This window comes from Melospiza georgiana, chromosome 13 (assembly GCF_028018845.1).
Source record: "Melospiza georgiana isolate bMelGeo1 chromosome 13, bMelGeo1.pri, whole genome shotgun sequence".
Classification (NCBI taxonomy): Eukaryota; Metazoa; Chordata; class Aves; order Passeriformes; family Passerellidae; genus Melospiza; species Melospiza georgiana.
This window is the reverse complement of record NC_080442.1, coordinates 2,732,675-2,745,309: the sequence shown is the minus strand read 5'-3', so window position 1 is coordinate 2,745,309 and position 12,635 is coordinate 2,732,675. Positions and strand designations below refer to the sequence as shown.

General features: G+C 42.8%; 1 protein-coding gene across 7 annotated transcripts in view; it reads left to right on the top strand.

The window, feature by feature from the left end:
• The window catches only part of MYO9A (myosin IXA), a 174,538-nt gene that overhangs the window by 17,740 nt on the left and 144,163 nt on the right, over positions 1-12,635 (top strand). The gene's annotated exons all lie outside the window — the stretch shown is intronic.

Sequence of the window (12,635 nt, the reverse complement as noted above, 5' to 3'; positions counted from 1 at the left end):
AATACAGCCACTGTGAAAATAATCAGGGATGGTAAAGAAATTGTCCTGTCTGAACAACCTGGCATTCATCTGACAAACCAGGACAAGCCCTCCAAACCTTTCTGCTGATATCCCTGTGGCATAAATTCCTTTTTAGGGCACTTTGAACTTTTCCTTAGTGTATTTTGAAATGTCCAGGGGTGACACACCTGCGCATTCCTCCTTCCCACCGTGCTCCAAGCTGCTGCCCCCGGGAGCTGTGGGCATGTCGGACCCACGCTGTGTCTTCCCGTGGCTGATGAGAGCTGAGAGGTGGCATCTGCTGCAGACATGCTGCCTGCACCCAGGGATGGAGTGCTGGGTGTCGTGGCCCCAGGCACCTGCCTGTTGTGGCAGCCTGCCGTCCTAATGTTTCTAATTCTGCCGCTGAAATGGAGTGGAAGTAATTCCAAAACCCAATAGGTTGAATATTCCGGGGTTTTTTTATTATTTTACTGCTGAATCTCTTTTCACCCCTCACCCTCCCTGTTCTGTAATGACCTTGCTTTGCCTCCAGCGAGAAAATGGAACTAATTTTGTTGACTTGTCTTTTTAAATACTCGTTATTGGATTTGCCCGACCTCTTTTTCTGCTGTGGAGAGTTGTGCTGGCTTTGTGCCAGCGGAATAATTTGTCCTAATCTGAAAGTGTTCTGTTAAAAGGATTTACCAGCCCCCTTCCCAAACTTCTGCTTTGCATAAAATGCTTCCTGGGCAACTTTGAGGTGTGTTGCTAGTTGGGAAGATGAATGTTTTGAAAGAAATCCTTTTGAGTATGAAAAAGATAAGACACATGCACAGGACTGGAAATATTTCACCTGGAATATTTGCAGTGTGGTGAATATGCATTAAAGATTTAATAGGTTGAGAAAAGTAAATGGTGTAGTATTTTTAGGCAGGATTTTGGAAGGTGCTTGTGAACTTCAAGGAGAGGTTTGTGATATAACATTGTATTTTAGTGTGGCAGAAAGTATGGGATCTCTTTTGTGGTCAGTGTTAAATTCTCCTAAACATATTGGAAAAATCCATATATTTTCTAAGTGAAGATGTGCTTGTGGAAAACCACTGAGATCTGGATATCTGGAGAGCCTGTCATTCCTATCTCAGTTGTCCTTCATATAAATAAAAGGTGGAACTGAAGCCAGTTGTGTCACCTGAGCTGTTCCACCAGGATCAGCATCGCGTTTCAGTTTCTCCTGATAACGCACGGCTGACCTTGGCTGTGTCCTGTCCCCTCCCAGGGGTGGGGATGCCAGGTTTAGGAATGAAGAACATTAGGTTTAGGAATTCATAATTCCACAATAACTTGTGGAAGCTAGTTGGCTGCTCATAATCATTCTTAAAGAGCTTCAAGAAATGTAACTGTTATGTTTATAATCAATTCTTCACTGTGACTTTGCTCACTGCAGAATTGTCTTTTTCTGTACTGATGGCACAGAAAGAATTGAACATGCACTTAATATTTTTTATTAAGGAAGAGGCTTAAAACCCAAGTGTGCTGCAGTTTTTGGAGGGATCTCTCCTCATGTGTCAGAGGTAATCAATGGCTTTCTGCACTAAGATAGGGAGCTCTCTGTTCTGTGGGAAGGAGGTGCCTCTGCTTTCACTTGAGCATGGAAGAGAAAAATTGGGATGGACAGGTTGGCACATGGTGAAAAGTAAAAGGTGAGAGGGCCCAATGACTTTCTCTGGGAATAACCCAGCAACCAAAGCTTGTATTCCTTCAATAATTATGGAATCACCTCAGACATGTTCAAAGCCAAGTTATCCCATGGGAGGCTTTCAATTTAGAGCAGGTTTTGTAGGAAATGAGCATAGGAGCTGGGAAGGAGATGTTTTCCCATTGCACTGGGCACCCTGGATCAGGATGAAGGGTGATTATCCTGCAATTAGGGAAAATCCGTCACCGGAGCCGCTTTGGGAGCGGCCGGCGGAAAATGCAGGAACAGATGTCAGAGCAGCAGCCTGGCAGCCCTGGCTTAGAGGAGCTTCTCTTTCTCCCTGAGATGCTTCTGCTTGGGGTGGGGAATTATCTCAGAGATGTTTAATACTGGGCTGCTGCAATCTGTCATCCAATTTCTTCAGCCATCTGAGGATGCCTGACCTCTCTGTGCTTTGTGCTCTGGGGCCGTTTGTTTTCCCTTTGTTTTAATCTTCCCTTTTCCAGGATGGACCAGAGCAGAATTTCATTTTTGTTCTATCCTAATGAAAAACCATGCTTGCCAAAGAAAAAAAAATGGGAAAGCTCACCCCCTACAACATACTCTGGATGGGAAAATGGTCCTAAAGACAAGGGAGGACACATGAAAGTAGTGATAAAAAGCAAATTCATTGTGCTAGTTTGAATATGCTCAGGTTTAACTTGTGCTCAGTGAAGCATTGAAATCATTCCACTGCCAGTCCGGTGAATATTTCCATTTTTGCTGGAAACCAGACCTTCAGCTTCCAGATGAGATGATGTTTTTTTTTTTTTTTTTCCCACAGAATATAATGAGATACAGACTGTTATCTCAATTGACTTAATTGCTGCCTTATTGGATATATGCAGTGATTTATAGAATAATTTTATTTTCCAGAATGTGTGTTTGAATTTTATTTTCTCTGCAGTCCCATTTGTCTAGTCCCCAAGTTTGTGTGGAGCTGTAGCTCGTGGCTGGGAGAGGTGGAAGCTCCTACCCAAGTGCAGGATGAAGTCCTGATCCCAGCTGTGATGTTGTTCCAGCTTTTGCCCCAAACTGGGAAGATTCAAATGAAATGCAAAGTCTGTGTATGTCTTTGTTCCCCAGTGTCATCCTAATCTTTATTTGTAGGTTCTGTCTGTCCTTCTTTGTGTTGGGTGACTGTAGGGGTGTACCTGTTTATGAAGTCTGGAAATCAGGGATGCTTTCCTCCTAATCCTATAGCACAATGTGTGGGAGCCCCAGAAACAACTTTAAATAACCCATAAACCACATGTCTATTAGTGAGAGCATCTGATGTAGATCCTTGATAATTTACAGCTTGTTTCATTTTAAAAAGGTGAATTATGGCCTTCCTAATGGATGTATTGGTTCTCTGATGCTGGTCATCAAACATCTCTGAATTTCTACAGCCTCCAGCCAGTGTGTCTGATCCATCAGGAAAAGCAATAATGTGAGGAGCTGAGTTTTGCTTGTCCAGGGCTTCAAGTTCTGCTCATTTGAGGCCCCACCTGCAGAGCTGCCTCCAGCAGCAGGAGGAGCATGTGGAGCTGCTGGAGCCAGTCCAGAGGAGGCTGTGGAGCCCCTGGGCTCTGCTGGGAGAGCTGGGGCTGTCACCTGGACCAGAGAAGCTCCAGGGACACCTCAGAGCCCCTGCCAGGGCCTAAAGGGGCTCCAGGAGAGAGACTTGGGACAAGGGAAGTACTTCAATTAAATACTTGATTAACTCCTGCTTTTTTTGATTTTTTTTTTCTTCTCTGTCTAATATCAATGTTTTCAAAGAACTACAAAGCCTGTGTTTCAGGTAGCTGCCAAGAACTATTTTTAGTGGAGCTGTCAGCTCTTAATTCAAGAGATTTTTTAGTACTTCTCACATTGTGAGGCAGCTTTTGTTTTTGGTTTCAAGTCCTGATGCTTTCAGAACACTCCTTCTCAAGTTTAAAAGCCACTCTTGTGTTGTGGCATTTGCCTGACAGTTTAATTTTCAGATAGAATATATTGGTTTGTGGTTCATTTAAATCCAGCATCCTATTCCTGCTCTTGCTTGTAAATTATCATCATCTGTGGGCTGAATATTTTTTATAAACATGGCCTTTAGAGGAAAAAGACTATTTTTTTTTCTGTGAACTAGTTGCTGAAAGTCTTGTTTAAAGTATGACTCATCCTTTTTGGTGTTTGTTTTGGTTTTGGGGTTTTTTTGGTTTTTTTCTTCCTTTGTAAGGTAACTAAGCCAGATCTGGCAGTACAGTTTTAATATTATTTTCCCTTTGATCTTTGACAGCACAATTCTTAGTGCTCTGAGATCTGTTCCTTGTGCTGCATGTGCTGAGCAGAGAATCTGTAGGTTACTATGAGCCTTCAATCAGTCTCTGGTTAATAGAATCTTGCTCCTGCATGGACCAGGATGCTTTCATGTTGGTGCTACAGGATTTTCAGTAGTTGTGCACTGAAAAGGAACTAATTTTGGGGGATTTTGAGCTGCTTGGTTTAAAGGAGTGGAAGATACCTGTACAGTCTGGCTACAGAGATCAAATCCCTAAAATATATCAACTATTTATAAATTATTTCTATTATTCCGGTAAAGTCTTTAGATTATTCAATATCACTAAGCTGTTTGAGCCACTGAACGTGGAGAGGAGACAGATAACAAATGGCATCACCTCTTACTTAATATGAAACTGAATCCAGGCAGGAGCAGCCTCTGATTTCCTGACAGCACTGCAGCTCCTGCTGCTGAGGGCTGACCTTCACTGAATGCACAGAAGATGATTCTCTGTGGGGAAATGATTTCATCTGCCATGGAAAACGGGAAGGAGGTGCAAGGGCGAGAGGCAGCTGAAGGGTGAAGTTGGTTGAGGATTGCTTGTGTTTAAGGAGGATTTAAAAGAATGAGGATGGGCTGGAGTGGAAGTTTTGGTTATTTTGTTGGGAAAATTCAGCAGCTGCAGGGGCACGTGGCACTGTAAGATTATGGACTCCCAAAAATAACTTTATTCCTGTTCAGATGCTTGAGAAAAGCTGGATTGTAGTGTCACTTAAGGAGTAGGAGACTGAGCTGAAAAATTGGAGAATTGTCCTTTTAAACTCTCATTCATTAACAGGTATCTTCTACCTGAAATGGGAAAAATGGGATTTGTCTGCTGCCCAGCCAGAGTTAATTTGTATGGCTCATTTTGATCTTGAACAGTAAATGTTGTATCAGGAGGAAGGTTGGAATCTTCTTGGCAGAAGAGAAAGCTCTTTTGGGTTTGTGCTGGTGGATCACAGGTAATAATTCTTGTGAAATGCAATAAAATTGTGTAGGGAACACTGGAAAATTTAATTTGAAATGGACTGTTTGCCAAAAAGAGTTTTCTGTGAGAAGGCTTTAAAACCATCCCTGCCTTGCTATCGGTCATGGTCCATAATCCTCCATAAAATGAGGCAAGGGAGAACATCAGTACCCACATTATTACATCTCCTCCTGGTGCTATTGCACTTCAATTTGACTTTGCTCCTAAGCTGAATTATCTTCTGATAACTACAAAGCTCCTAAGACTACAGGAAAAACATCTGAAATTATAATTATTTGACCAAATATTCAAAAATAGTGACACTCAATTATGTAAATTGTCCCTAATTTGATATTTTTAGGGAAATACAGCGTAGGTATCGTCACTTCCATAGTGATTTAATGTTTATTTTCCTGTGTCTGTGGACTCCACAATAAGCAAGGCTGAGAGGTGTCCTTGTTTGTCTTGGCTTGTGCTGGAAGTGGGTTGAGTTTCCCAAGGATGGAGAATGATGAGGAAGGATCCATGCTGAGGATCTGTGGGATCCTTTAACCCAACGATTCTTTAACCCAACAAAATCCTTTGGCATGGATCTATATACTGATATTTATCAGTCTATCAACATGCAGTTGATGTAGATCAATATATATCTGTATGGCAATATTCAAAACACTCTGCCATTTCATCATAAAGGTGAGAAACAATTTCTTGATGATAAGATATAATTTTTTTTTTAATGAGCTGTCTTTTATTTCTGTTATCATTAAAAATTGCTAATGCAGCAATTTGGTGCATTTAAGTGCCAGCACAATGTGTTTGTGCAATTCTTGATGTTTCTGTAAATCCTTCTGCCTTTTTCTCAGCTGTTATCTCAAGTGTGATGCTTGTTGGAGCTGGAGAGCCTCCACATCCTTCAGCAAACTTCATTTTCAGCATGGCAGTCCTCAGCCTGCTCCCACCACCTTCAGCAGTGCATCAGGAGGAGAAGATTCCCTTGATTTCCCTACACAGATTTTGTTCTCTGAAGCTCTTGAGCTCCTCTAGGCCAGAAGCACCTTGTCCTTAACACTGGTGTAATTCCTCCTAAAGGTATCACAGAATTGTAATTCCTCCAAAAGGTATTGAGCTCTCAAAAGGTATTTTCTGCAGCTGTTTTGGGGCTGGGAGATGCTCCTCGATGTGAATTTGTTTAGTCCTTGGCAACGTGGCTTACACTTCATAGCCATCATTTTTATCAGCTTCAAAAATGGTTTTATTGTAAGGGATGCTGGTTTTCGGGCTCTATATGTGAAATTTTAGCTGCAAACTAAAATATAAATAGCTGGGCACATGATTGTAGAGCTGAAAGGGAGATCCTGAGTCCGTTTGCAGTTTCTGCAGCCGTGTCTGTGCTCAGTGGCTCTGCTCTGTGCCTGCAGCAGTGTGGGATTTGACAGTGAGCTGTGGTTTTGGGATATCAACTCCATCACTTTGTTTGCAGTCAGATTTCCAGGGACTGAACTCCTCTGTGTCCACCTGTGGAGAGCAAATCCAACCAGTCAAGTTGAAAATCTGATCTTTTGGCTGTTCATGTGAACAGAATTGCTGTGCTGGTGGGGGATGCTCTGACTGAAGATGTTGCTGGAGCCTGGAGTTAATCCAGGAAAACCTGAAGGGGCTGTAAATGAATTCTATCAGTTTATAAAGGACACATTTTTCTTGGTGTTTGGAACAGGGTTGTCCCACCACAGAGCACTTCATTAGAAGCAGCAAAACAAAATGTAGCAAGGATTTGTTTCCCTGCAGAACTCAAAACACTCAGGATACACCAGGCTCTTCCTTAGTCTCTCCTTTTTGTTAATCCTTGCCATTCTCTGACAGTTCTCATTAGCCATATAGGGAATTGGGAGCAGCAAAGTAAGTTAAACAGGTGCTACCATTGCAGCCTGAGGGAGGATCCAGCAATTCCTTTTGTTTCTTTTAATTTTACTTTTTATATTACTATTTTGTTGGTTTCTGGCAAGAAAAGCCAAGGGAGCAGCTGGACGATCCTGTTCTCTGTGTAGGGGCATGTTTTGGGAGAACAGAAGTGCTTCCAGAAATCAAGATTCAGTGACTCAAATCTGAAGCTCAAGAAAGAGGAACAATCCAGGGCAGGATTTTCTTGCACCACTGATTGGGGTTTCCCAGCATCAAGCAGAGATGCTGTGGCAGAAGAGAAGATGGGAATCACTTCTCCCACGCAGCTGCCCCAGCCAAGTCCTCCCCAAGCCTTTTTGTAGTTTCTTTATTTCATTTTCATTTCTTTGGCCCCACAGATGATGGATCTGTGCCTTTGGTGGCATCTGCAGCCAGTGATGCAGGAGTCATGCAGGCAGGAGGTTCATTCACTGCATGGCCAGGTTAATGCTTGGATGCTGACTCATTCCCTGCACAGAAAGTGCTGTGACCTCAAGGGAAAGAATAAGTGTTCGTGCTCTTATTCACATCCTAATTCAGTTCCTCTTTCACCAGAAATGTTGTAACATATTAGGAGTAGTAGCTTGTTTCACAACAGCTTTTCTTGTAATTTATTTTTGGTTTTTTGTTCGTTTGTTTTGGGGTTTTTGAGGGTTTTGTTTGGTTTTGTTTGTTTCTTTTTGTGGTTTGTTTGTTTGTTAGGTTTTTGGGGTTTTTTATTTCCATTTTGTCCCAGTTGAAAGGTCTGGTAGAAGCTGAGAGATTTCCAGAGGAGATGCATCAGCAAGAATGTAATGGAGAACAACATCCTCACCACCTCCAGTTTCTAGAAGAGGAACCACTGAGTGGTTGTCACACCATAGGGAAATGCCAAAAACTCAGGACAAGGTGATTGCAGGCTCTGGAAGGGATTATTGTGCACTGAGGTGCTTTATGTATTCATGGACTTCTTAATATCAGTGTCTAATAAAAGTATGGGAAAACCAACTCCATCTCTGAAAGAAAAGGAGGAAACACCTCTGGTGCCAGCAGGGAGCTCCCAGGTGCCAAACTGAAATTCAAGTGTTATCCTCCACTATAGAAGGGAACAGACAAGGTGACAAGTTATTTAAAATGCTGAGTAAAACTGAAAGACACAGGGAAAACCAGTGTGCTAAGACTTGTGTCAGATTTTTCAGGTCATGGAAGAAGCTGTGGATCTCAGAAAGAACTTACAGAATACTATTTGAGCCTATTTTAGTTGCAGTGTGGGCAACTTTAGGAATGATTTACATAGGGTGAGCTGTGCCACTGCTTCTTTTGCATTCTGGGAATCCCCCTTGGAGGCTGAGTAGGCATCTCTGGCTGTACAGGCATCTTTACTTCCACAAAAATTCCCTTCTGCTTGAGGCAGGATGGTTGGCACTGCCCAAGGGTTGACACCCCTTTCATTATGGCTCTTGATAATAGCAGCCAAACCCCAGTTTACAAATCTCACTTGGACCGGGGACAGTTTTGAGTTAACTCAAAACTGAGGTTTTTGGGTTAAACCATCAAGGAGGTTTAACTCAAAATCACTTGGGTTTGCAGAAAGTGAAAGAACACCAAATTTTTATATTCACTCACATTTGCCTTGAGCTCTGAGCAATGCAAAGCAGGTTTAGCAAAGAGGAAGAATTTCTTTGTCTCAAAGGAATTGTGACCAAATGGAGAATTTTAAGGGGAGAGGAAACAAGCCCCTGGAACAGTCAGATGTGTCATTGGGATGTTGCTGCCACTGCCTCTGTGTCCTCACTGTTGGTGCCTGCAGGGTTTTGTTTTGGTTCAGTGCCAGGTCCAGCAGGGTCCTGTGTTGCTGCAGAGCCTCTGAGAATGTGTCTCCACTTCTGCTTTCATTTTCTGTTCTAATTTAATTTTTCTCACTGCTTTGGCATCTTGCTTAGGTACCTCAGTCCAAATAAACTGCTGTGAAATTCAGCCAAAAGTCCTTCCTTCTGCATGTGGACAATCCTGGAGTGCTAATGGGTATATTTTTCTCCATCCAAGCTTATCATCCTTTAAGAAGTAAATTTGATTACAAATCAAGTTGAAGACATCTCTGCTCATTGCAGGAGAGTTGGACTAGATGACCTTTAAAGGCCTCTTCCAAAACAAACCATTCCAAGATCTCTGTAATGCTTCCAAATGTCAGTGATAGAGATAGAACTCTCTGTGACAGAACCTTCATTCTTTTGGATGAAAATAATTTCCATAAATCTGTGTTTTGGGTACCACCACTCCTGCACAGAAGGTTTTTTGAGAGGGACCCACATAGGTGATTAAGTGACAATAATTCCATTTCTCTCCATCAGCAAACAGTGGGAATAGAAAAACAGAGTGAGCATGGAAAAGGAAGATGATCAAATAAGAGGGAAGGAAAAGGTGAAAAGGTGCAATGATAACCAAGATGTTCAGCTTTCACCTTGGTATTCCTCCTGTGTGTATCTGGCCCAGATGTGTGGCTCTGGTGTCAGTTTTGATGTCACCAAGGTGTTATTTTGGGTGCCAGCAGCACGAGGCTGTGGGCTGCTACAGGACAAACATCTTGTGCCCACAAATTCAGATTAAGCACTGAAGTGTGTTTAGATTGGCAGCCAGGAATTACTGCCCTGCACAGTGTGTTGGGAGGTGCTGGTGGATGGATAAGCAACAAACCAAACCCTGAGGATTGGGAGTGGGGAGAAAGTTTCCCTGTTTCTGTGTCCCTTGCCAGGTTAGGGGATGTTATAATAAACTCAGTGAACTTTGCTTCCAGAATTGCCCCTTTAGCAGCCTCAATGCTGACACTGATCCCCGTTTTTTCCAAATCATTCGGTATTTGGCAAACCCTGCACATGATTTCAGGCTTTAGCTGTCACAGATTATTTATGCTGGGTTTGGATGCTTCCAGTGGACAGTTTGTTTTGGATTTTTGCCACGTGCTGCTAACACTATCCCTGAAAATGAATGTATTGAGGCTGCTCTTTCTGAATGTGTGTTAAACTGTGATCATGCACCAAAAGATCACGTAGAATGTAAAAATCAACCAGTATTTACATGTTTAATGTCTGTACAAAGCTTAATTGGCAAAGTTTTAGTATTTTTTTATCAACCTGCTAATAATGAGATGATTATTGTCAGTTTTATCAGGATCCTCTGAGCCTTCCCCTTGGAAATAGTAATTGATTTTATTATGTAGGAGAACCCAGGTAATGTAATGAATTTGTAACCATATTTAGAGATTGTGCTTTTTTATGTTGGAAATAAAATTATGTTAGTGTAGTAAAATTGAGCAAAGTCAGCATTCAGGATTAATTTGAGAAGACTCTTCATTCTAACATAGAAAATGGAAAAGGAAAATAGAAAATATTAGGCTGAAAGTATATGGTCAGAGGGCTGGAGCCAGGCTGGGAGAGCTGGGGGTGCTCACCTGGACCAGAGAAGGCTCCAGGGAAACCTCAGAGCCCCTGGCAGGGCCTGAAGGGGCTCCAGGAGAGCTGGAGAGGGACTGGGGACAAGGGATGGAGGGACAGCACACAGGGAATGGCTCCCAGTGCCAGAGGGCAGGGATGGATGGGATATTGGGAAGGAATTCCTGGCTGGGAGGGTGGTGAGGCCCTGCCCAGAGCAGCTGTGGCTGCCCCTGGATCTCTGGAAGTGTTCCAGACCAGTTTGGATGGGCTTGGAGCACCCTGCTTTGGTGGAAGGTTTCCCAGCCCATGGCAGGGCTGGAATGAGATGAGCTCTTCCAGCTCACACCTTTCCATGATTCTGTGTTGACTTGAAGTGCCTTAAATGTTTCCTTTCATAGGTGTGCAGAGTCCATGAATTTTTGGCCAGAGTGATCCCAGAAGTTTGCAATAGGCAAAAATGTATAAATGACTGAAGTGTAGCATCATTTTTATATTTTTATATTATTTTTATATGTTCACCTGTAAATGTAAGCATGTAGTAGCTCAAAAGGCCTTTAATTAAAATAGTGCACAGAGCAAGTATTATTGGGTGACACAATATAAACTTTGTATAATTCTTTTCATGATCCCATTTAATTTCTTATGTCTAAATGCAAAAATATTAATTTTTTAAAGTCATATAATGTCTAATATATAGAATAGTTGTCACTGGAATAGTTGTCACAAAAATATTAATTTTTTAAGTCATATAATATCTAATACATAGAATAGTTGTCACTGTAATTGTGACAACTATTAGGAGAACCTTTCTCCCTGACATATGCTAATTACCTTAGGATGGACATTTCATTGCATTATTTCTCCAAAATCCCTTGGAAAAGCTGACTGCATGCACAAGGTGTGTTGGACTCTGAGCCAGGGCCAGGCTCATGTGCAGCAGGGAACAGGAGACCACGACCAATTAACTTCATTAACATTGCTTTGACCTCTCTCAGCACTCTGAGCCATGTTTGAGGTTGTTACCAGTAAACCCCGTGGCACCCCTGGGATTTACAAGGCTTGAATTAACACCCCTTTGCTTTCTGATCTTTGAGGGGTTTTGTGGGGGAACTTGCCTCTTCTATGTCCCCAGAGCTGCTGAGGCTTTTAGCATCTCCAGGGGGTTCATGCTTGGCTTGCAGCCCTGCTGGATTCGAGTTGTTTGGATGCAGAAGGCACCAGGTGTTTGTTGTTACCAATTCCATGCAGAATAAACATCTCTAGAGATGTTTGGGTGGGTGGGGTGGAGTGGCCTGGTGCTTTATTGAGTGTGCAGGAGGGAGGAGGCAAGGTCAGTTTGCTCAAGGCAAGCAACTTAAAGTCCTGTTTGCACTTCTCACGTGAGTCAGCAGTCTTGGATATGCTCTGATAACATCAATAAAAATAGCCAGAACTCTTGGCCTCAGCTTTGAAGTAAAATCTGGGTGAGGAATTACCCAGCTTAAGTACAGTGGGGGGGTTTGTTCACCCCTTCTTGATGAAAAGCTGATGCTGGAGCTGCAGAGCCACACAAAGCAAGGCCAGCCCAGCACTTCCCTGACATCATCCCTGCTGCATCTGTGCCTGTAGTAAAGCCATAGGAAAGCAGCTGGAACACTTCCCAGTGTATAATGTATGTCCTGCTACCAAGCAATGCACCGTGAATCTCTGCCAGATGTATTTCACTGGGACAAATTCATTTCTGGGCTTTGAAGTGCGCGTGGCTGGGGATAATATACTTAATGAAATATTGGAGCGAGAAACAATGCAGCATAAAATAGTGCTGCTCATTTGAGGGCCTCAGAAATGAAACAGTTCTCCAAATCCCAGCCTGGAGTGGATGTGGGAGATGAGGGTGGCTCTACTTGGATTGAAGGTCCTGGATCTGGAAACCTGGGGGAGAATGCAGGAACAGGGTGACCAGTGAAATGCTGTCCCTGAATACTCTTGCCAGCATCAAATATCTGAAGTTCCCTAAAACTGTTGTGGGTTTTGACTTCATGGTTTTTTGACCCTTCTTGAGCGTTTCGTTGATGCCAGGAGGGAACTGTCACAGTTGTGAGGTTTTGCTTCAGTGGGGCAGTGCTCAATGAAAAACTCAACATTACAAATAACATTACGATGTGTGTCCATGTAAACTTTAATCTGTATGAGGCGTCACTGCCACCTGATTGCCCAGATCCTGGTTCTGAGGGTCCTGCTTTTCTCCCTAGTTCCTTTTTGTCTTTCTATTGGAGTAACTCTTAACATCTTCCAGGGCAGTTTGGAGTTTGCTAGAACTGGTGGAGAGCTGGGGCCCTT